The sequence below is a fragment of the Scomber japonicus genome, chromosome 12 (assembly GCF_027409825.1).
Source record: "Scomber japonicus isolate fScoJap1 chromosome 12, fScoJap1.pri, whole genome shotgun sequence".
NCBI lineage: Eukaryota > Metazoa > Chordata > Actinopteri > Scombriformes > Scombridae > Scomber > Scomber japonicus.
The window spans coordinates 719,814-740,743 of NC_070589.1; the positions used below are offsets into that span (position 1 = coordinate 719,814).

At 44.9% G+C, this 20,930-nt stretch overlaps 9 non-coding genes and 2 pseudogenes across 9 annotated transcripts; 4 read left to right on the top strand and 7 right to left on the bottom strand.

The window, feature by feature from the left end:
• Positions 1–218: 218 nt before the first annotated feature.
• Positions 219–337, bottom strand: LOC128370481 (5S ribosomal RNA). The gene has a single exon (XR_008322580.1). It is a non-coding gene; the product is annotated as a 5S ribosomal RNA (ribosomal RNA).
• Positions 338–750: 413 nt separating this feature from the next.
• Positions 751–869, bottom strand: LOC128370482 (5S ribosomal RNA). The gene has a single exon (XR_008322581.1). It is a non-coding gene; the product is annotated as a 5S ribosomal RNA (ribosomal RNA).
• A 5,003-nt stretch (positions 870–5,872) lies between these two features.
• LOC128370641 (5S ribosomal RNA) lies at positions 5,873–5,991 on the bottom strand. The gene has a single exon (XR_008322730.1). It is a non-coding gene; the product is annotated as a 5S ribosomal RNA (ribosomal RNA).
• A 414-nt stretch (positions 5,992–6,405) lies between these two features.
• LOC128369864 (5S ribosomal RNA) lies at positions 6,406–6,524 on the bottom strand. The gene has a single exon (XR_008322030.1). It is a non-coding gene; the product is annotated as a 5S ribosomal RNA (ribosomal RNA).
• A 3,122-nt stretch (positions 6,525–9,646) lies between these two features.
• LOC128370483 (5S ribosomal RNA) lies at positions 9,647–9,765 on the bottom strand. Its single transcript, XR_008322582.1, has one exon. It is a non-coding gene; the product is annotated as a 5S ribosomal RNA (ribosomal RNA).
• Positions 9,766–10,176: 411 nt separating this feature from the next.
• On the bottom strand, positions 10,177–10,295 carry LOC128370484 (5S ribosomal RNA). The gene has a single exon (XR_008322583.1). It is a non-coding gene; the product is annotated as a 5S ribosomal RNA (ribosomal RNA).
• Positions 10,296–10,708: 413 nt separating this feature from the next.
• Positions 10,709–10,827, bottom strand: LOC128370485 (5S ribosomal RNA). The gene has a single exon (XR_008322584.1). It is a non-coding gene; the product is annotated as a 5S ribosomal RNA (ribosomal RNA).
• A 3,646-nt stretch (positions 10,828–14,473) lies between these two features.
• LOC128370142 (uncharacterized) lies at positions 14,474–14,653 on the top strand (annotated as a pseudogene).
• A 1,184-nt stretch (positions 14,654–15,837) lies between these two features.
• Positions 15,838–15,972, top strand: LOC128370027 (uncharacterized; annotated as a pseudogene).
• Positions 15,973–16,204: 232 nt separating this feature from the next.
• Positions 16,205–16,395, top strand: LOC128370035 (U2 spliceosomal RNA). Its single transcript, XR_008322184.1, has one exon. It is a non-coding gene; the product is annotated as a U2 spliceosomal RNA (small nuclear RNA).
• An 831-nt stretch (positions 16,396–17,226) lies between these two features.
• On the top strand, positions 17,227–17,342 carry LOC128370151 (U5 spliceosomal RNA). Its single transcript, XR_008322265.1, has one exon. It is a non-coding gene; the product is annotated as a U5 spliceosomal RNA (small nuclear RNA).
• Positions 17,343–20,930: the final 3,588 nt, after the last annotated feature.

Sequence of the window (20,930 nt, forward strand, 5' to 3'; positions counted from 1 at the left end):
CCATTTGTGTACATGCGGGATGATTGCAGGCTTTTTACAGGCTGTAACAGTGAGAACTGGAACCCTAAAAACTACTTGGAAAGTGAGGCGTCTCAGTGCCACCTCTCTGGCGTGCATTCAGACACAGCTGGAATGATTGCAGCTTTTGTTCCTCAAAGCCCTGTGTGCGGTGATGGAGCAACAGCGCCCTCCTTTGGTGACAGCTGAGAGGGAAAAAAAGCTTACAGCACCTGGTATTCCCAGGCGGTCTCCCATCCAAGTACTAACCAGGCCCGACCCTGCTTAGCTTCCGAGATCAGACGAGATCGGGCGTGTTCAGGGTGGTATGGCCGTAAGCGACGAAACAGGCCGCAGAAAGCCCATTTAAACACGCTGTGACACCACTGACAGTTGCTCACACCAGCTGAGTGGCGGATAATGGTGTCTCAGCCATCAAACACATGCTATCCTTTAACAGTACTTTGATAGAAATAGTTTTTTTTTTTCTGCGGAGAAACACACAGCTGGAAGGACTGCAAACTTGTTCCTCAGGCCATTTGTGTACATGCGGGATGATTGCAGGCTTTTTACAGGCTGTAACAGTGAGAACTGGAACCCTAAAAACTACTTGGAAAGTGAGGCGTCTCAGTGCCACCTCTCTGGCGTGCATTCAGACACAGCTGGAATGATTGCAGCTTTTGTTCCTCAAAGCCCTGTGTGCGGTGATGGAGCAACAGCGCCCTCCTTTGGTGACAGCTGAGAGGGAAAAAAAGCTTACAGCACCTGGTATTCCCAGGCGGTCTCCCATCCAAGTACTAACCAGGCCCGACCCTGCTTAGCTTCCGAGATCAGACGAGATCGGGCGTGTTCAGGGTGGTATGGCCGTAAGCGACGAAACAGGCCGCAGAAAGCCCATTAAACACGCTGTGACACCACTGACAGTTGCTCACACCAGCTGGTAGAGGTCGAGTAACAGGGGGGCCATCTGTTCACTAAATTTTATGTAGAAGTCAGCCGTTAGACCGTCGCTCCCAGGACTTTTATTTTTGTTTAAGTTTTTGATTGCATATTCAATTTCTTCCTTTGTTAATTTGCTGTCACACCACACTTTATCCTCCATATCTATCTTTTTATCTAAGTAGGTTAGAATTTCTTCAGTTTTCTCTATATCACTTCCCTCCTCCTTAAATAAGTTTGTATAATAGTCTTTTATAATTTCTAGTATTTTTATTTTGTCTTTATGGATGTTGTTATCTTGATCTTTAAGTTCTTCTATTACAGTTTTGTTCTGTTTTTGTTTTTCCAACCCCAAAAAAAACGCAGTGCACCTTTCACCCTCCACCAAATTTTGGAACCTGCACCTTATTGCTGCTCCTTTACATTTTTTCTTTTCTATGCTGTTTAATTGATTTTTGTAACATTCATACATTTCACAGCTTCTATTTTTTTGATTATCTAATAATATGACTTCTTCTTCTAGCTGCTTTCTAATATTCTGTTCTTCTTGTTTTTCTTTCCATCTTTTCTCTTTGCTATAATTAATACTCACTTTTTTAATTCTTTCTTTTATATTATCCCATCTGTCTATATAATTATTATCTATTTGCATTTCTGTTCTTGCATAATTAAGTAATTTTTTAATTTTATTAATATATACCGGGTCTGTTAGGAGGCTGGAGTTGAGGCACCAGAGGCCTGTACTACGAAGCTGGATTTTCTCTTATCGAGGTAACTTCAGGGTTAACCCTGGGTTTTCCGTACTACGAAGCTGGTTCACTTCTTACCGGGGTAAATCACCATGGTAACTTATGCTGAACGGCTAACCTGCTCCGGAGCAAGCTTATGTTCTGGATAAGAGATCAACGAGTACAAAAGCACCACCTCCTGACCAATCAGCTCTCTTAGAAAATGACCTGCCCATTCTTAAAAGATCCTGGCTGTCAACATTGGTGCGCGGATCGCGAGAGGAGCGCTTAGGAGAGAATGAGCTTTTAGGGATAGATGCAATTTTTTAATTGGCCAAAATATATATTTAAAAAATAATCATTGAGGCACGTGGGGAATATTATTCTGTAGGTTTGACATCCTGAGATCAAAGTGTCAGGGAGCATAATAACTGTATTTATTTATTGTAATTGTAAAAAATTGACGAAAATATATATTTGTAAAATAATCCTTGAGGCACATGAGGGATATTATTCTGTATGTTATACAGTTGGTTTGAAATCATTCACTCAAATGGTTGAAGCCCATAATAGGTTTGTATTTTGAATGTTGAATATTAAACTAACTTAATGTCTCTTATGAAAGGAAGGGCACTGAGGAAGCGATCTGCCCCAAACGTCTGTGCCGTGATAAAGTGGCATTGTGTGATCAGAGTGCTGTCCGTTTATATTGTCTGATAAATTAATATTGTATGATCTCGTGAATTTACACATTAACAGAGTCGGCAATTTTCTGCCAGCATTCCTTCCTGGCTTTTGCTGCAGCATCATCAGTGTTGCTTTTGGCCTGGATGATGTTTTTGAATTCTTCATATTGTTGAAGAATAATTGTCTGCTCCTCCATGGTAAAGTAGGCTGCTCTGCAGAGTTTCTGCATGTTTGTGATTGGTCAGACGCAGCAAACACCTCCCCTTTATGTGAACGCGCAGAGATCCAGATTGGAAAACCCTGGGTTGATTTACCGAGTTGATAACCAGCTTCGTAGTACCGTTTATCCTGGACTGCGAAGATCTGGTTAAGTCAACCCAGGTAACGGAGAGATATCCTGGATAGGTTAATCCAGCTTCGTAGTACAGGCCTCAGGTGCCTCCTCCCTTGATCCCTCCTTCAGCACGCAGTTGGCATATGACAGTGGCATGATCGCTCCAGGAATTGTAACTGTAATGTATCCTGTTGATTTGTTTCACTGTGTCCGCTGCAGCCAAACACAGGTCAATTCTAGACTGCCTGAGTTTCCCTTTGACCACCTGTCTCCTTGAGAATTCTCTTTTAAATTTGTTTTGTATCCTCCATATATCTATTAAATTGTGACTATCCATTAAATCATAAAGAGCTGTTCTACTTATGTCATTTTTATATACATTATTTATTGAAATATCTGATTTGGTTAATACTGTATTAAAATCACCTATTATTATAGTTCTATTGTTTACCCATCTTCCTAATTTGTTAAACAAACCCTTCCTTTCCTTCTCACAGTTATAGGCATATAGATTAATTAATCTATACGTGCTATTATTTACTTCGATATCTATAATTAATATTCTGCCTTTATCGTCTTTATAAATTACTTTACTGTACTTTATATTATTACTATTTATTAGGGTTGCTATACCACAAGATTTATTAGTGCCGTTATTATAATATATTTCCCCTTTATATATTTTAGTTGCTGCCTCAAGGCTGCTTTCATCCCACCTCGTCTCTTGGAGGCAGAGGATGTCGCAGCTCGGACTGGACAGTATTGCATTCATCCTGTCACAAGTGCGGAGCCCGTTGACATTAAGAGAGTGCAGCAACAACATGATTATTAGAAAAGAAAGGATTGTTACAAATTAAGCTTAATCATTATTTTCCCTTATCTTTTTTCCTTCTTTTACTTATTGATGTTTTGTTAGAGGTGTGCTGCTTCCTAAGATTTTTAATGGTGGTGAAGTCCATCTCGGAGTCACTGTCTGATCTGCCCAACCGGCGGAGGACCATGGTGGTTGCCGAGGCCGGCTCTCTGGGGGGTGCGGCTGCCACAGGATGCAGGTCACTCGGGGTTTCCCCCACTTCCATTGAGTCTGAGGCTTGAGATGGCTCTGGCCTCTCCACGAGCCCATTGCCGCCTCTGCCCCCTACTCCCTGGTGTAGGCCTGAGTCTATGCTCAGACCATCCATGCTTGAGCCAATTTCCAGATTTAAGCTCTGTGCAGCATTAGTAGGACTCAGAGCCCCCCCCTGAGAGAGAGCCTCTCTGCCAGCTCCATCCGTGGTGCCGCTGCCCCCCACTCCGGCCTCCTCTCCTTCCTCCTCCTCCTCACTCATGTCCTCCGCTTCACTATAAAGCCCCTCCGATCCGGACTCCACCACCACTTCAGATTCACTATAATTGCAATTGCATTCATTCACTGGGTTCCAGCACACCTCACATTTTTTAGTCTTTTTCTGTTGGTTGCTGCACTCCCTAGCATAATGCCCCTGTACTCCACACTTGTGACAGGAAAAATCAGGACAATCCCTCAGGATGTGCCCCGGCTGGAGACACATCCTGCAAACCTTCGCTTGCCTGTCATGGATAACTCTAAAATATTCTGGTCCCATAGCTGTTTCAAAACGTGCAGAGTATGGCAGTGATTGTACTTTCTCAGTGAATTTTACTTTAAGGAAACGTGTGCCGTCTGCTATCTGAGTGCCCGGCCACATCCGCCTCCTAATGGCGGATGCAGCCGAGACTCCCCACCCTTCTAATTTTTGCAATATTTCTTCGTCTGTTATGTAAGCTGGCAGATTTAAAAAAGACACCATCAACTCATCATTACATAAATCTTTTACAAAGATATTACAGTTGCCTATTTTAAATCCATCTAGGAGCCGCTCCTTCCCCTTGACATGAGACATCGTGATTTCATAACTCCTGGTACCGGTTGCTCTACACGCTATAAGCCCCCCACACAGAGCTCTGATCGCTCGCATTAGTTCAAGGACCGGAACCTCCTCATTCCCAGTAACCTCCAAACTCACCGTCAGCTCTCTGTTGTATGCTTTCCTGGCCTCCTCTTTCGCTGTCTCCTGTTGCTGCTCTCTCTCTCCAGCTGTTCTCGTCGCTCTCTCTCCCTCTTTCTCCGCTCCGGCGCTCGCTGCTCGCTCGCCCCCCGACATGCCTTTCTCCTTCTCTGCCGCCGCTCCTGGAGCTCCTTTTCTCTCGGGCCTTCTCAGGCCTTCTCTCCCAGCCTCCCTCGATGTATCAGAAGCCCCAGCAGTTCTCGGGCCGGTCCCATTCCGCGGCGCACGGCCGGTGTCCTTCGCTTGCTGCGCTCTCTCTCCTCTCTCTCCCGCCAACATGACGGAGGCAGCCACTTCCGCGTTTTCTTTACTGTTTCTTTCTATATTCCTCCTCTTACTCCTTTGCTCTTTGGATGTAACAATCTTCCATTCATTTTCTTCCTCTCCCATTGCTGCTTTGTTTATTTTAAGTCCGTGATCCGTTTTCGTTGTCGTTTTTTCCGTCGCCGTGTTCGTTGCCATGTTATTCACCATACATAAAGACATACAGAAAAACTCTCCCCCGAACAGTAAAAACTGCCGGGGGGAAAAAGTCCACACACAAAACTAACTTAGGATGCACGGAAAATAATAGGATAATAAAGGAAAAGAAAGAAAACATATGAAATAAATCCAAACAGAGGTCCGCGATCCTCTCTGCTCCAACTGGTTTGCTTCTGGCTGCCTCCACTGCGCGCGCATACGTGTTCAGGGGGTGTGGCCGTAAGCGACGAAACAGGCCGCAGAAAGCCCATTTAAACATGCTGTGACACCACTGACAGTTGCTCACACCAGCTGAGTGGCGGATAATGGTGTCTCAGCCATCAAACACATGCTATCCTTTAACAGTACTTTGATAGGAATAGTTTTTTTTTTTCTGCGGAGAAACACACAGCTGGAAGGACTGCAACCTTGTTCCTCAGGCCATTTGTGTACATGCGGGATGATTGCAGGCTTTTTACAGGCTGTAACAGTGAGAACTGGAACCCTAAAAACTACTTGGAAAGTGAGGCGTCTCAGTGCCACCTCTCTGGCGTGCATTCAGACACAGCTGGAATGATTGCAGCTTTTGTTCCTCAAAGCCCTGTGTGCGGTGATGGAGCAACAGCGCCCTCCTTTGGTGACAGCTGAGAGGGAAAAAAAGCTTACAGCACCTGGTATTCCCAGGCGGTCTCCCATCCAAGTACTAACCAGGCCCAACCCTGCTTAGCTTCCGAGATCAGACGAGATCGGGCGTGTTCAGGGTGGTATGGCCGTAAGCGACGAAACAGGCCGCAGAAAGCCCATTTAAACATGCTGTGACACCACTGACAGTTGCTCACACCAGCTGAGTGGCGGATAATGGTGTCTCAGCCATCAAACACATGCTATCCTTTAACAGTACTTTGATAGGAATAGTTTTTTTTTTTTCTGCGGAGAAACACACAGCTGGAAGGACTGCAACCTTGTTCCTCAGGCCATTTGTGTACATGCGGGATGATTGCAGGCTTTTTACAGGCTGTAACAGTGAGAACTGGAACCCTAAAAACTACTTGGAAAGTGAGGCGTCTCAGTGCCACCTCTCTGGCGTGCATTCAGACACAGCTGGAATGATTGCAGCTTTTGTTCCTCAAAGCCCTGTGTGCGGTGATGGAGCAACAGCGCCCTCCTTTGGTGACAGCTGAGAGGGAAAAAAAGCTTACAGCACCTGATATTCCCAGGCGGTCTCCCATCCAAGTACTAACCAGGCCCGACCCTGCTTAGCTTCCGAGATCAGACGAGATCTGGCGTGTTCAGGGTGGTATGGCCGTAAGCGATGAAACAGGCCGCAGAAAGCCCATTTAAACATGCTGTGACACCACTGACAGTTGCTCACACCAGCTGAGTGGCGGATAATGGTGTCTCAGCCATCAAACACATGCTATCCTTTAACCTGTTAGACCCGACCGACCCGGTACCGGGTCGAGCGAGCGATACAATTGTTTACTGCCTGTAAAAAGTTAATAAAACACTGTGGTGTTCTTTTTCTTCAAATGTTTCCAAAAGATGAGGCTTCAACTCTACCAAAACAACAGTCCAAGTGTATTTTTCTCAAACACAGTTTGTTTGGCAATAATTTAAACAAACAACTAAAAAAATAACAGCTCTGTGAATATAAGGGACAGCCGAAATGAAACGCAGTAGTGCACATATATCTGCTTGCTCAACTCGGTCATGTTAGGTGTCAAATTAAACTAGAGAAGCTCATCTTTCTGCTGATACCAAGCAAAACATAATCCGACCTAACCAGCTCGTTTCAGCCCCGTAACAAAGACGCAGCAAAATTCAGCATTTTATCGTCAAAATGTGAAATTCTGTGTTTATGTCTCAATATTCCATAAAATAACAAAGCAAATGTCATCAACAGCGATATATATTGTTTCCTTACCATGTCTTGGTCATTTTGAGTCTATCTGTACAGTTCTCCGATCAAAATAGACGCCATGGTGGCCTATATTGTAGATACAGCATTCTCGCTGCTCGATTTCATACACGGTCTTTTGCTTCCACCTACGGGTCGTGTGTTGGTATTTCAGACTCAATGACACTGCAGTGATATTCTACATCTCGCGAGCTTTCCAACGAGATCTCACACTCCTATGAGACCAAAAGTAAACCGGGTAATATCCGTCAGTCTCTCCATGCGTAACCATTGTTGATACTAGCGATCTTTACGCACATTACGCGCGAGCGCATTCAACCGTTGTATTTTGAAGACATTTAGCCAGTTTTACGACGTCTGAGAAGCAAAAACAAAACGGATTACAATACTGGAGGCCTTGGACGAAATCCAGAACAGGAGTGATGTCGAGGTAGCAGACTCATCTGATAGCAGCAATGCTGAATATGATGAAGAGGAGGACAGCTATTTTCTGCTGAGCAGGGGTCCAGTTTATGAGTAAGTTATTGTGTTTCTTATACATTTTGAACAACTTTGCAGTACATGTTGGCAATTTTGCAGACAATGGCGACTGTTTTGGTTTTTATTTCACCTTTTCAAACAATAGCGTCAGCTGATCTGTGTAAAGGGACGAGCCACAAAATGGCGGCGCCTACTTTGAGGTTTTGTTTTCTGTTGTACATATATGCGTGTATAAAGTTATATATGCATTTTGTCTGCATGTTTTTCACAAAATCTGATATTGTACTTATTTATTTAATGTTAGTGATGTTGTTACTATTATCAGATAGCCTAAAAACATTCGTTTTATTTCACCTACACGCTCACTCTAACAGCTGATTTGTGTAAAGGGACAAGCAACAAGATGGCGGGGGGTTTCAAACCTGACCTTTCACCAAATCTGATATTTTACTGTTTGATTTCATGTTAGTGATTTTTTCTTACTATTATCATTACACTATTATTATATTTTTGATTTCATTTCACCAACCTGCTTGTATGTTTTTTTTTCCATTATTTGTGCTGCAATCACTATTTGTACATAGTAGCTCAAGATTGATCTCTTTTGGCTAAACAGGTTATGATGAATTGGGTAGATGTATGTGGAATGATTCTCATCATTTATCTCCATTTGTCTTCAAAGCCAAGAGGATGACCAACTGGAGGAGACCCCAGGTCCATCTGGCACCAGCAGCACTACAGCCCCCCAGCCTTCCAGCTGAAGCAACATCTCCTCTTTCTAGCGAGGATGATGAAAATGAGGAGTTGCCACAGGCAAGGAAGACAAGGCGTGGTTCTGCTTCCTCAAGATACATGATACACAGTTCAGAGAGCCTCTGCATCTACAACAAGAGTGTCACCCTTCCCTGCCCCAGCCCCCGTTCCTGCCTCAGCCCCCGTTCCTGCCCCAGCTATATAAGTACAGTCCATTCATTGTTTTATTCTTATTTATTGGTCTTATATATTTTTTATATTTGTGCATAGTTTACAGGATTTTCATTGGTGTTTTGTCTTGTGAAAAATACTTTTACAAGTTTTACATAATTGTTATCAATAAAATTACTCCATTTGGAGACAAAATTATACAATTTAGTTGTTTTGTTTGTTTAAAAATTGATTTTATACTGTGCACAATGGGCCACAAGGTAAATTTCATATCCAAAAGCTCCAGTAAATGGTAATAGACTCCTGTAATGGACATAAGTTGTATTTTTCAGCCAGTTTCCTTTGGAAGTGGCAAATAACCTATTTGGCACACTTTGGTGCCAAACTGTGCCAAATAGTGCCAAATGAATGTCCGCCTAGTCCTATCCTTACTAAAACCTTTGTGGAGGCTTTGCCCTTGGCTCAAATTCTATCAAATTTGGTAAATGTGTAGTCAAGGAGTTGCTGAAGGTGATCAGTGGCATCTGTGTGCATGGAATTATTGTTAGCATGGTGTTATCCTCTATCAAATAAAAAAAAAAACTAGGCGAGGATAGAAATGTCACATTTCTCCTTTGTTTTATTCCAATTTACTCAGGTATAATAACAGACACACTATTTCTGACACTGGGAATACATTCCCTGAGGTCTCTAGATGTCCCCAGACACCAAGGGAATGCAAATGAACCTTTTAATTGTGAAGCAATTCTTCATTTACTTTGGGTATGTCTTTTTAGGCGTTTTTTCCGAAAATATGGCTAGGGCTTAACAGGTTAACAGTACTTTGATAGAAATAGTTTTTTTTTTCTGCGGAGAAACACACAGCTGGAAGGACTGCAACCTTGTTCCTCAGGCCATTTGTGTACATGCGGGATGATTGCAGGCTTTTTACAGGCTGTAACAGTGAGAACTGGAACCCTAAAAACTACTTGGAAAGTGAGGCGTCTCAGTGCCACCTCTCTGGCGTGCATTCAGACACAGCTGGAATGATTGCAGCTTTTGTTCCTCAAAGCCCTGTGTGCGGTGATGGAGCAACAGCGCCCTCCTTTGGTGACAGCTGAGAGGGAAAAAAAGCTTACAGCACCTGGTATTCCCAGGCGGTCTCCCATCCAAGTACTAACCAGGCCCGACCCTGCTTAGCTTCCGAGATCAGACGAGATCGGGCGTGTTCAGGGTGGTATGGCCGTAAGCGACGAAACAGGCCGCAGAAAGCCCATTTAAACATGCTGTGACACCACTGACAGTTGCTCACACCAGCTGAGTGGCGGATAATGGTGTCTCAGCCATCAAACACATGCTATCCTTTAACAGTACTTTGATAGGAATAGTTGTTTTTTTTCTGCGGAGAAACACAGCTGGAAGGACTGCAACCTTGTTCCTCAGGCCATTTGTGTACATGCGGGATGATTGCAGGCTTTTTACAGGCTGTAACAGTGAGAACTGGAACCCTAAAAACTACTTGGAAAGTGAGGCGTCTCAGTGCCACCTCTCTGGCGTGCATTCAGACACAGCTGGAATGATTGCAGCTTTTGTTCCTCAAAGCCCTGTGTGCGGTGATGGAGCAACAGCGCCCTCCTTTGGTGACAGCTGAGAGGGAAAAAAAGCTTACAGCACCTGGTATTCCCAGGCGGTCTCCCATCCAAGTACTAACCAGGCCCGACCCTGCTTAGCTTCCGAGATCAGACGAGATCGGGCGTGTTCAGGGTGGTATGGCCGTAAGCTACGAAACAGGCCGCAGAAAGCCCATTTAAACATGCTGTGACACCACTGACAGTTGCTCACACCAGCTGAGTGGCGGATAATGGTGTCTCAGCCATCAAACACATGCTATCCTTTAACAGTACTTTGATAGGAATAGTTGTTTTTTTTCTGCGGAGAAACACACAGCTGGAAGGACTGCAACCTTGTTCCTCAGGCCATTTGTGTACATGCGGGATGATTGCAGGCTTTTTACAGGCTGTAACAGTGAGAACTGGAACCCTAAAAACTACTTGGAAAGTGAGGCGTCTCAGTGCCACCTCTCTGGCGTGCATTCAGACACAGCTGGAATGATTGCAGCTTTTGTTCCTCAAAGCCCTGTGTGCGGTGATGGAGCAACAGCGCCCTCCTTTGGTGACAGCTGAGAGGGAAAAAAAGCTTACAGCACCTGGTATTCCCAGGCGGTCTCCCATCCAAGTACTAACCAGGCCCGACCCTGCTTAGCTTCCGAGATCAGACGAGATCGGGCGTGTTCAGGGTGGTATGGCCGTAAGCGACGAAACAGGCCGCAGAAAGCCCATTTAAACATGCTGTGACACCACTGACAGTTGCTCACACCAGCTGAGTGGCGGATAATGGTGTCTCAGCCATCAAACACATGCTATCCTTTAACAGTACTTTGATAGAAATAGGATTTCAACCTTTTAAATATTTACGGTTTTAACGACAAGAACGACAGGTATGACCTTTTAGAAGACTTGCAGTCCCACATGCTAGGTAGGGCACCTTTAGTTGTAGGGGGGGATTTTAACTGTATTCTAAGTAGGGAGGATAGGAGGAGAGCAGGGGAAGATTTTAAAGTAGACAAAACATTGGTTTTATTGCAGGGCATTTGTAGAGATTTTAAACTTCAGGACTGTTTTAAAATCATGCATCCCAGAGAGGAGGGCTTCACCTGGTTCAGTGGTGATGGCACCAGAGCCTCTCGCATAGATTATGTTTTTACACGGGACTGCCCACCCACCGATGCTAGATTAACTCCTGTTTTCTTCTCCGATCACCTTATGCTCTCTTGCACCCTTTCACTCTCTTCGGGCGTGACATCAGGAAGTGGTCTGTGGAAACTCAACTGCTCCCTTTTAGAAGATAGGGAGTTAGTTAGGCAGTTCAGGGAGCGGTACAAAGAGTGGCAGACCCTTCAAGACTTCTACGAAACACGTGCACACTGGTGGGAAATGGTGAAGGGAAAGACGCAGACTTTCTTTAGGCAGGCAGGTAAGAAACGAAAGAACAGGGAATACAGACGCATGATGGGACTGCAGAAACGACTACAGCGTTATTTTAACCTAAACCAGATTGGCATGGATTTTAATGAGGAAATTAAGCAAGTTAAAAAAGAGATGTCAGTTTTATCAGAAATTAAAAGCAAAGGTGTCATTTTAAGGAGCAGAGAACGGGAAATAGAGGAGGGTGAAAAGTGCACACGGTATTTTTTCAGGAAAATTATGAATAAAGGGGGGGGGGGGCATTACAAAGCTGAAAAAAGAAGATGGGTGCACAACTGAAACAATGGGCGATATTAAAGAAACAATTGAAACATTTTATTCAAACCTGTACAAAGACAAACCTGTAAAAATGGACATCATGACCGAAGTTTTAAAATTCATTGTAAAAACAGTAAACAAAAGTGTGCTTTTATCCCAGGATTTTACTTTTTTAGAGTTAAATAAATGTATGACTGGTTTTAAAAAAGGGAAGTCCCCTGGACAAGATGGACTTCCCTTGGAGTTTTATTTGACTTTTTGGGACATTTTAGCACCTGATTTGATTACTGTTTTTATGGATTTTGAACGACTTGACCGGCTTCCTGACAGTTTTAGAGTAGGGATAGTGACTCTCCTTTATAAACACAATGACAAGACTGACCTGAAAAACTGGAGACCAATCACGCTTTTAAACTTTGACTGTAAACTTTTTAGCAAACTTTTAGCGACACGTATGTCTATGTTTTTAGAAGACGTGATTCACCCGGATCAAGCCTGTGCCATCCCGGGGAGGAAGATCACTGACAGCCTCGTACTGATCAGAGACACCATCTGTTACGCGAGAGACAGAAACATCCGGCTAGTAGTACTAAATTTAGATTTTGAGAAAGCATTTGATCGGGTCTCGCACCAGTACCTCTTCCAGGTCCTGCGAAAAATGGGGTTCCCGGAAAGATTTATAGCTTGGGTGGGATTGCTGTACCGGTGGGTGGGATTAACTGCGGTGTCCGTCAGGGGTATCCGTTATCTGCCCTCCTCTACATCATCTGCATAGAACCACTGGCACAGGTCTTGAGAAAGGACCAACGAATCAATGGGGTAGGAATGCCGGGGAGTGGGGGACTGGAAAACAGGTGTAACCTATACATGGACGACGTGAATATTTTATGTACCGACCTTTTATCTGTCCACAGGACCCTGGACTTGACTGACTGGTTTGGACAGGCCTCTGGGTCGAAATTAAATAGAGAAAAGACCCAAACCCAATTTTATGGACCATGGACGGCGACTGAGACGACAGGACTCCCCCTGACTGTGACCCAGACTGACCAAAAAATACTGGGAATTAAATTTGACAGGGAGGGGGAAGGGAAAACAAATTGGCCAGACGTGGTAGGGAAAGTCAGACAAAGACTAGGATACTGGGGACTTAGAGGACTGACCATGGAAGGAAAGGTTTTAATCATCAAAGCAGTGATTTTACCTTTGCTTTTATTGATCAGTTCTGTTTTTATTCCTCCTAGGCATGTGCTTTTAAATCTGGAGCGAGCCATTTTTTACTTTCTGTGGGGATCCAAGTGGGAAAGATTGAAGAGAGAAATTATGAAAAGGCCAAAGGAGAAAGGAGGAAAAGAAGTACCGGATCTGCACCTGTTTTTAGGAAGCACATACACCACAGTACACATGAAAATAGCCATGACCCCATCCAGAAACCCCAAGACAACTGTAATGACACGCTTCTGGATGGGGTCCTACCTCAGAAAACTTAAGATTTTACATGTGGACCTAAGAATACCTGTGTCTTTTAACCTGCCACCAGCCTATGTTTTTATTCATTTTAAGGCATTTTAACCTTGAGCATGAGGAGTTGCAGATTTTAACTAACCACAGATCACTTGTCTCCGTTGTGCAGGAGCGGGAACCAGTGAGTCCGGTGCGCGGGCTCGCACCCGGCGAGCCCACAACAGTTTGGCGCAACGTCAACCATCCTGCTCTCCCTAACAGACTCCGGGACCTGTCATGGATGGTGGCTCATGAGATCCTCCCGGTCAGGTCCGTCATGCACTCCCGGGGCATGTCAACGCACTCAACCTGCCCCCGACCTGGTTGTGGCGCGCCTGAGTCGGTGAGGCATCTGCTCTGGGAGTGCAGTGCTGCTGTAGACCAGTGGGCAACGGCCGGCTCCTTGCAATTCCCGTACTTACCAGCAAGGGAGGTCCTCACAGCACAACTAGTGCTATATGGGGTGAGCCAGCAAAAAATACCATCCAAAGACTTTGCAAAACAGTGGCTCACCCCAGCCGCCATCAAAGACGCCACATGGACCTCCAGAAACTTGCTGGTAAGAAAGCACATGCAGATCCCCCCCGTGGCTGTGATCCGAATGGCCGCAGCAACGGTCAAAACGGCCGTAGCTGCAGGCGGCAGGCCTAGGACACAGCCACAAAGAAGAATCGCCTCTGTGCCCATTCGGATGAAGGAGCCGGAGCCACACAGCAAAAGGTCACAGCAGCAGCGGCCTGGCTCTCTGGGTGAGGCAGGTGGGAAGGAGCATCAGGGAGAGGATCTCCTCTGACCACCACGACAGCATCCCGAGAGACCAAATGTTTGGGGGAGCAGAATGAGTTACCCTTGGTAGGGACTCACTGCGCTCCTGCACAAAGATAGAATTGAAAAAAAAAACCCTTTTTAACGGATGCACTCCTTTTTATGGACTTTTAATGGACACTCAATCACATAAACACCTGACATATGTTTTACAAATGAACAGCTATTTAACCTGTATTACCATTTTAGAACAATTGGTTTTATTGTTTTAAATATGGTTTTACATACTGCACATATTTATTGTAATTCATTGTATATACTATGTCCACATGTGAATATTTTATCTAAAATGTAAATCATTGTTTGAAATAATTTGAACGAGTGTCAATAAAACTTTTTCGAAAAAAAAAAAAAAATCTGTTCTTATCAGTTTAATATCTGATACGTCTCCTACCCGGGGACCATATATTAAATTGCTTTTTGGAGCAGGGAGATGGAATAGGGGCTTGCTCCGTCCACTCCACGCATCGACCCGGTATTGCAGTACCTCCAGGAACGGTGCACTCCCCTCTCTCTATGTTTAATATGAAAAAGAGACTTAACTGAGTAGGTAGGCCGGTCTAGCAGCACTGACGAGTTTAGATCCATTTCAAGGTTGTTCAAGCACCCTTGAAAATGAGCAAATTATCTTGACTCATGACTGCCAATGTACAATTGAGTAGCTATGTCAGCACTGTAGTGAGGTTGCACACTCTAGAAATCTGTGCTCATATACAGCAATCCTTTGTAATCCTTATTCATAGAGCAGGAAGCTGCATGCAAAGTTGTGACTCTGCAGATCCACAGCCTCATGCGGCGTGTGTGTGTTTGGATGATGTTTGGAAGGTGCACCATCGGTCCGGGTGCCGTGTCTGTGAAAGACTTCCTTGGCTCGGATCTGAGGAGAGACTTTCTACCTACTCCTCCAACCTTGTTTCAGTAGGAAAGCTCACAGAACCCCAGTGTGTTCAGATTTGGAAGAATGCAAACTGCCCTTTCCTTTTGAATAGTCACAAGGACCTAGCCTGGAGGGCAATTCATGGCTGCCTCCAGACTAGAGCCTTCTTGTATAAAAGAAGATGCACCAGAAGTCCAAAGTGCCCTAGAGTTAATTGTCAGGTTGACGAGACAGTAAACCATCTTTTCTGGTCTTGTCGGTTTGTGCAAAAGGTGTGGGGGACAATAAATTTATGGCTAATGGCCCTACATAAGAGTCCTGATAATAATGACATAATTTATGGGGATATGGGCACCAAAGAGACTGAAGAAGCTGTAAGATGGTGGACGGTTATCAATTGTATAAAAGATGGTATATGGAAATGTAGAAACTTGTTGGCCTTTAAGAATGTGTATAAATCTCCTGAATCGGTTGTGAAAGTAGGACTTTCTATTGTAAAAGATTACATTCAAAAAGACAGGAAGAAATACAGCTATGATGAAATAATTGTACAATGGAAAATTCCATATGGGTTCATTAGAGAGTCAATGTGGGAGGGATTTAAATAAAAAACTCACTGATTTTAATCATGTTTGATTAATAAGACAAATGAATTTGGAATGTTGATACACTATTGGGGGAATGCTAACAGTTTGATGTCCTTTATGTACATCTAATGTAAATATGTAAATAGTTGTTTGTAATGTACTGTCTTTTTTGTGAATGTTCTGTATTGTTATCAATTTGACACTAATTAATAAAGCGCCTAAAAATTGAAAATTGAATTGGTTCACCCAGGGCGAGGCTCAACCATTGCACTCCGGTTGTGCTGACCTCTGCGAATTCCCCAAATGTGGGAATCTCGATTGCATAATTTCTGGTAGTGGGGGACTGCGTTCGCGCTCTCCCCTGATAAATTGTTGAAAGAAAACTAAACGCTTACTGAGGTTAGAAACCAAGTGAGAAATTGGTGAATTCTCCATTGACTCGTGTAGAGACGGATGTCCTTTTGAACACAAAACGGTCGTCTTATCTTTTGATAGAATGCAGCTCCAAGTTACTTCCTCGCATTGGACTCTGTGACACCGTGAGCGGGACTGACGCTGCAGAGGATCACTCCTTCAACTCCGACACTTTTCCGGTCATCGCTTCTCGGCCTTTTGGCTAAGATCAAGTGTAGTATCTGTTCTTATCAGTTTAATATCTGATACGTCCCCTACTCGGGGACCATATATTAAATTGCTTTTTGGAGCAGGGAGATGGAATAGGGGCTTGCTCCGTCCACTCCACGCATCGACCCGGTATTGCAGTACCTCCAGGAACGGTGCACCCCCCTCTCTCTATGTTTAATATGAAAAAGAGGCTTAACTGAGTAGGTAGGCCGGTCTAGCAGCACTGACGAGTTTAGATCCATTTCAAGGTTGTTCAAGCACCCTTGAAAATGAGCAAGTTATCTTTGTTTCCTATGAATTATTTGATACAACTTTGGCCAGGGGGATTGAGTCACAGCAGATGGCAGGTTGCCTGTCTCAAGGAGAGCAGACATGCCCCCTGCTGGATCTTCATCAGTATCTCTAATCACCTGCGTCGAATAGGGGGGAAAGTGCAGCGTGACACGGTGTGAGATTTGCACCTTGGGGCGGCACACAAAGAGGGAGATTGTGGGGGCATAAGAGGTTTGGCATGAAGGACATTCCACAGCGGGGCTTGTCATAGAGATGAGTCCACAGGGTGTGTCTGAGAGGCTCTCGGTTGTCCTGCTATGGGTCACACGAGGGGATTGATCGCTCTTTTCATGCTTCATGCAAGGGTGCTGCCCACTGCCCTCCGGACCGCACCGCGGCCAAGGGGTCATTCTTCCCACGGGGGAGTAAAAGGGAAGCAGCACCTGTCTGCCTGTGTACTTGCAGCATTTCCACATTTTGACCCTTGCTCCTCTGGAACACCCGAGTAGGACGTTAGTCCTGTGGCTGGAAAGCCTGGAGCTCTTTGCCGCATTTCACAAAATCTAAAAACATGACAAGAAAAAGTTGGCGCCTTGCTCTTGCTGCGCGGTGTAGGGGAATGGGTGTGGCCTGGGATTCCTTTCACCATGTCGGGGCTCACCGTGAAGGGGGTGACTGGGACCACTGTTGTGTTCGTCTGCTGTTGGTGAGCGGGGCGTACTTACTCGGCTTTCTCTTCATCACGTACAAGTCTTTCGCCTTTTACTAAAGACTTCCGTGGAGAGGAACACCCACGAGTTAGATCTATTTTTGGCAGGCTTTGCCGTTTGGCAGAGTCTCATTGTGTTTGTGAAAAGACAAGCGGGCGGCCTTCCTCAGTAAGACGTGTTTTTCAGTGTCCGTTTTACTTTTGCCAACAAGGATGTTGAATCCATGAAGATGTCGAGGCTGGACTTCTCCAGAAAATTGATTCAAGGTACGTTGAAATTTAAGCCAGAAGACTTAAACTGCATTTTCACATTGCCATATAACAAGGGATTTGATTTAAGCTTTCAAACTGCTGTGTTGCTCAGAGAATTTTGGATAAGATTTGAAAATGTAAAACCCCAATTTGCTGTGTTCAATGTGGAGAAACTGACTGACAATACGTTGAAAACCGTTATTGTCAGAATGTTCAATGAAACAGTGAATGCAGATGACATTTGTTTGTGGCTGGGGAGATATTGCACTGTTAAAGGCCAGGCTACGAAAGTGAGAGATGAGGACGGCATCTGGAATTGCGCTTGGAGGGTCCCCATCCAACAATGGCAGGACCCCCAAGGCTTCCAGGGCTTGAAACATCTGCCGTCTATGGTAGTTCTGGGAGAGAACAGGGGCTATACCCATTACCAGGGCCAACCCAAACTCTGCCGCAAGTGTGGTGAGCATGGGCACCTGGTTGAAGCATGTCAGCAGATCGTATGTGGAAAATGCAGAGAAATTGGACCCACTTTTGAAGAGTGCACCAATGGCAGACGATGCAATCTTTGTGGGGAAACAAACCACCTGTTCAGAGATTGCCCAAAGTCATTTGCCAACAAATTGAAGGCTGCAAAAGTCACAGAAAAGAGAAAAGATGGCGGACAGACAGAACAGTTAGGAGAGCAAATTGAAGTTGCTGGGCAGGAAAAATTCAAATCTCCCTCCAAATCCTGTGATTGGAAGAGAGGGAACAGGTGAGGAGGGAGTGAGGGAGGGGCCTGCATTTACCCCTCCAATGGAGAGTAGTCCAGAGGATGGGGTGGTGCAGGCAGAAGGCGGAGCTAGTAAGGAAGACCAACCACAGGATGATAGTGAAGATGCCTCCCTCCCCAATGCCCAGCAAACTAAGAGGCCTTTGTCTGAATTGTACTCGGATTCTCCCATTGTGTTGGAGAAGAAGGGAAGAGTTGCGGCTCACTCAGACAGTTCATCTGTGGAGGAGCCCAGAGTCTTCCCTTCCGATTCACCCAATGAGGTTTCTTTTTTAACAATTGCTCTGCAATCGACCCCCAGGGACTCCAAATTAAATGCAACATTGCAGCAGAGGCCAACCCCCAGAGTCCCAAAGGGGAACAGAGCTCAAACCCTTCATTTTTCACCCGCAGAGATGAAGGAAGAGCTCTGTTCACAAGAAATTACCTAACTGTTTTTTAAATGTGTTTTTAACACCCTCTGAGTCTTTTAAAATGTCTTACCTGTTGTTTTTAACCATACTCATGACACTGACCTTCTCTACCATTAATGTGAGAAGTGTGAAGTCGAGAGTTAGAGCCCAGAGTGTTTTACCCTTTTTAAGTTCCTTTAAGTCAGATGTGTTTTTATTGCAGGAATGCAGCCTACCGTTTTTAAAACATTACAGACAGTGGGAGGAGATGTGGCCAAAAATGTCAATATGGAGTGGATCCAATCAAAACAAAAATGACGGAGTGGCCATTTTAATCAAAAACCCTCAAGCTCTGGTGAAGGGCAGCACTGTGGTGAGAGACAGTCGGGCACTTTTAGCACATTTGGCTTTTATGGGACAGGATTTCAACCTTTTAAATATTTACGGTTTTAACGACAAGAACGACAGGTATGACCTTTTAGAAGACTTGCAGTCCCACATGCTAGGTAGGGCACCTTTAGTTGTAGGGGGGGATTTTAACTGTATTCTAAGTAGGGAGGATAGGAGGAGAGCAGGGGAAGATTTTAAAGTAGACAAAACATCGGTTTTATTGCAGGGCATTTGTAGAGATTTTAAACTTCAGGACTGTTTTAAAATCATGCATCCCAGAGAGGAGGGCTTCACCTGGTTCAGTGGTGATGGCACCAGAGCCTCTCGCATAGATTATGTTTTTACACGGGACTGCACACCCACCGATGCTAGATTAACTCCTGTTTTCTTCTCCGATCACCTTATGCTCTCTTGCACCCTTTCACTCTCTTCGGGCGTGACATCAGGAAGTGGTCTGTGGAAACTCAACTGCTCCCTTTTAGAAGATAGGGAGTTAGTTAGGCAGTTCAGGGAGCGGTACAAAGAGTGGCAGACCCTTCAAGACTTCTACGAAACACGTGCACACTGGTGGGAAATGGTGAAGGGAAAGACGCAGACTTTCTTTAGGCAGGCAGGTAAGAAACGAAAGAACAGGGAATACAGACGCATGATGGGACTGCAGAAACGACTACAACGTTATTTTAACCTAAACCAGATTGGCATGGATTTTAATGAGGAAATTAAGCAAGTTAAAAAAGAGATGTCAGTTTTATCAGAAATTAAAAGCAAAGGTGTCATTTTAAGGAGCAGAGAACGGGAAATAGAGGAGGGTGAAAAGTGCACACGCTATTTTTTCAGGAAAATTATGAATAAAGGGGGGGGGGGGGCATTACAAAGCTGAAAAAAGAAGATGGGTGCAAAACTGAAACAATGGGCGATATTAAAGAAACAATTGAAACATTTTATTCAAACCTGTACAAAGAAAAACCTGTAAAAATGGACATCATGACCGAAGTTTTAAAATTCATTGTAAAAACAGTAAACAAAAGTGTGCTTTTATCCCAGGATTTTACTTTTTTAGAGTTAAATAAATGTATGACTGGTTTTAAAAAAGGGAAGTCCCCTGGACAAGATGGACTTCCCTTGGAGTTTTATTTGACTTTTTGCGACATTTTAGCACCTGATTTGATTACTGTTTTTATGGATTTTGAACGACTTGAGCATGAGGAGTTGCAGATTTTAACTAACCACAGATCACTTGTCTCCGTTGTGCAGGAGCGGGAACCAGTGAGTCCGGTGCGCGGGCTCGCACCCGGCGAGCCCACAACAGTTTGGCGCAACGTCAACCATCCTGCTCTCCCTAACAGACTCCGGGACCTGTCATGGATGGTGGCTCATGAGATCCTCCCGGTCAGGTCCGTCATGCACTCCCGGGGCATGTCAACGCACTCAACCTGCCCCCGACCTGGTTGTGGCGCGCCTGAGTCGGTGAGGCATCTGCTCTGGGAGTGCAGTGCTGCTGTAGACCAGTGGGCAACGGCCGGCTCCTTGCAATTCCCGTACTTACCAGCAAGGGAGGTCCTCACAGCACAACTAGTGCTATATGGGGTGAGCCAGCAAAAAATACCATCCAAAGACTTTGCAAAACAGTGGCTCACCCTAGCCGCCATCAAAGACGCCACATGGACCTCCAGAAACTTGCTGGTAAGAAAGCACATGCAGATCCCCCCCGTGGCTGTGATCCGAATGGCCGCAGCAACGGTCAAAACGGCCGTAGCTGCAGGCAGCAGGCCTAGGACACAGCCACAAAGAAGAATCGCCTCTGTGCCCATTCGGATGAAGGAGCCGGAGCCACACAGCAAAAGGTCACAGCAGCAGCGGCCTGGCTCTCTGGGTGAGGCAGGTGGGAAGGAGCATCAGGGAGAGGATCT